Consider the following 3,821-nt stretch of genomic DNA (forward strand, 5'->3'; position numbering starts at 1 on the left):
GATGGCGAAGAGAACATCTCCAACATCTGTCACCGAAGCTGCCGCGATTCACCGGGGGTTTCTGTGGAGTGGGAAAGCGTGAAAGGAGTGCGCAACTAACTCTGTCCAACTGTGTCCACAAAGAGAGAGAGAGAGACAGACAGCGAGAGAGATTGACAGAGATAGAGAGAGAAAGAGAGACAGAGAGAGAGAGAGAGAGACAGAGAGAGAGACAGACAGCGAGAGAGAGACAGAGAGAGAGACAGAGAGAGGGAGAGGAGAGAGAGAGAGAGAGGCTGCTCAGATGATCGTTTGTCTTCCCTCCACAGGACGAGAGTGGAAACCAAATGGAAAGAGACTAGAGTCTCGAGACTAGAGTCGCGCTCCTCGTTCCCTCAGCTGCAGCTCCAGCCCATGTGAACAGACATGAACGTCAGTCTGTGTTATGAGGCGCCGATTGTAAAGTTGGGCATGCTAAAATAAACAGATACTTTTTGCCACATTTAGCAAAAAAAACATGTATACAAAACCTGTGAATTTTTTAAATGTTAGTTTTGACCAGATTTACAGCAATATTTGTGAATTTTGTGATATTTACTTCTCTTGTGAAAATATAATTCCAATATTTATTCTGAATAGAACAAACTCAATATAAATGCTAAATATGAATATAAATGTTAAATCCAATGTTAAATCTAATGTTATGTTATGTTTCGTTTGAAACTAAAAGTTTAGCTAATATGCAAATTCACACTGCCGGTAACCGGATGTACCAAAATAAAAGCTCGAGGAGGTCAGGCTGTGTTTATACAATCAAATAACGAATTAAAACCACCCTAGTGGGGGAAATCAACTTGAACATACACTATCGTGAATTTGCATATTAGCTAAACATTTAATTTCAAACGAAAAATTTAGATTTAACATTTAGATTTAGATTTAGATTTAGATTTAACATTTAGATTTCATATTTAACGTTTTTAGATTTTTTTAATTCAGATTAAACATTAAAATTATATTTTCACAAGAGTATGGAGAAGTAAATATCACAAAATTCACAAATATTGCTGTAAATCTGGTCAAAACTAACATTTAAAAAATTCATATATTTTTTATACATGTTTTTTTGCTAAATGCGGCAAAAAGTTGCTGTTTATTTTAGCATGCGCAACTTAACAATCAGCACCTCATAGTGTGTGTGAACGTTCACAGACCGAGTGACTGTTTTAACATATACAGCGCAGCACACGCATAAAGGGTTAATTGCACTTACCGCGTATATAGGACATAATAACAATAATAACTGTTAGTAACTTTCTCAAACTTCACACGAAAATCATTTAAAATGACACCTTTTTAAGGATATAACCACTTACTGACAATTACAGAGGTGTTTTTTTGTTTGATTATTTCTTTAAGTGTGGTTGTATGAGGTATCTGACACTGACAATGTGCCACTGATCCAGACACTCACTCTCTGATAACAGCAGGGACAGATTTAAACCACATGATAATGGTAGGGATGGGCCAAAATATCGATTTAGTGATATACAGTTGTCCTTCCTCATTCAGTACTATAATCGATATGCCACAGCAAATATTTATATTTTAATGAACAAATTAAGGTGCTCTAAAGTCAGAGGTGAAAAGTATTCTGTATTTTTTAAGTACAATTTAAAATCAGGATTTTGTATTTTTGAGTACGTATTGACTCAAGTATTGTACTTACTTTATAAATCCTATCCGCTACTGAGTAAAAATAAAATTCCGCACAATGAAGACCTACAGGGGGAAAATATACAGCAGAACCAGACGAATGATGATGTGATTAGCATCAGCACTGGCGCGTGAACATAGAGGGCGTGGCCAAAAGTGACGTAATATCCTGTGTCGCGCATGAACTCCAAAATAGTTTTGGATTTCTGACCCCTTGTCATATTTCTACTACCCTCACACCCCACGCAAAGTAACTGTGTAACTTTTATTTAAAGTACATTTCAAATGAACTACTTTGTACTTCTACTTGAGTACATTTTCAGATACCTTTACTTCTACTTGAGTAATATTTCTGTCTAAATAAATAGTCCCTGCCAGTGTCACTTGTTGGGTGTTGCTACTTCATGTCTCCTCACGGTGGTCATGATTGTCTTGCTACATATTTATTATCAAAGAATTGTTGCATCCTGATATTATTGGTATTGTGGACCATGTATCACAATTCCCACCCCTAATATAGGGTTAAACAAGTAAACACCTACTCAAGTCTATGATAAATTAGGGATATTTTAGCAGGTTTTTCTCATCATCAGACCAAGGTCATATTTTTGTGTTTATCTGCTATAGCGTCCTCATTAGCCCATTTCCATGGTGGTCTATGCAGACTGTACACGGACAAACAAGAGCACACCTAAAATTTGATTCTGCATGAAGCATATGCACCGACTGCACATGGTCCTTCCGTGTCAATACTTAAAGGTCTCATATTATGCAAAATCTACTTTTTAATCATTTGAATCCTTATATTTGGGACTCTGGAGGTCCTTTCAGTTGGCAAAGTGTGAAAAAAGATGACTCACTCATGTTTTTGTGGTCCTCCTCAGTCTAAGTACAGGAGATAAAACACGTAATGTTGACTTCCGAGCACTGGGACGTCACAATGCGCTAAATTCCTGGAATTGTTGTCTCGTGGAGCTGCACTTTGTCCGTAAAACACACGAGAGTGCTGGCGAGGGCAACGGTATCAGAAAACCGTAAGTCCGCGAAGTCCGCAAAAAGTTCTATTCTTGGCTCCACAGTGCAGCACAGAGTTCTACACAAACTTCCAGCCTCAGAGGATTTATCTGTCCAGTGGACATATGTTATATATGATGGCAATGTGCCTGCTAGAGCCTGCAAATGATCACTTTTCCAAATGCTAACTGCTGTTAGCTCCAAGTAGCCTCCGTGGCTGATGCAATTTCCTGTCCCTTAAGTTTCGTTTTACTTTGGTATTGTTTTCAAGGTGGACTTTAAGAGATACTACTAAACCAAGCGTTCTGAACAGGGCTGTTTTGGCAGGGTGATTGAACTGCTGTGGAGCTTCATCCTTATGGTATTTTGACCAAAGCATGTCACAGACATGTTCATTAGGACACCAGGGAGCTAGCTTAACTTGGAGAAATAGGATATAATATGAGTCCTTTAATTCAACCACACTTCAACGAACCAAAACTATCCCTTCAATAGATAGTTTCCTCATGCTTTACTGATCAGTTATAGCAGTGTTTCTCAATCCTGGTCCTGCACATTTTAGATGTTTCCCTGCTCCAGCACACCTGAATCAAATACATAGGTCGTTACTAGGCTTTTTCAGAGCTTGTTGATGAGCTGACTATTTAAATCACTGTTGGAGCATGGAAACATCTAAAATGTGCAGGATTGAGAAACACTGAGTTACAGGTTATCTGTGAATTTGGGGTTACCAGGTGGTGAAGTGTTTCACTACACTACATCATTTATCACAGCAGACAGTGGCTCTGTCTGTGGTAGAGCAAATCGTCTTTTAACTGGAAGGTTGTGGGTTTGATTCCTGGCTTCGTAGTCTACATGGCAATGTGTCCTCGGGCAAGGCACATAACCCCATGTTGCTCCTGACGACTGTGCCGACGGCAGCGTTTGAATGGGTACAGCTTTGAGTGGTTATCAAGACTACAAAAGTGCTATATTACAGACCATAATAAAAATATGAACATTTATATTTTCATAACATGAACACTGTGGCAAATAAAAGGTTATTATTAGTTAACAATTACTCTTTGGGAGTGGCCATGTATCAGTGGTAAAGTGGGTTGTCTTTCAACTGG

This window comes from Microchirus variegatus (genome assembly GCF_963457635.1).
Source record: "Microchirus variegatus genome assembly, chromosome: 7".
In the NCBI taxonomy this organism is placed as follows: Eukaryota; Metazoa; Chordata; class Actinopteri; order Pleuronectiformes; family Soleidae; genus Microchirus; species Microchirus variegatus.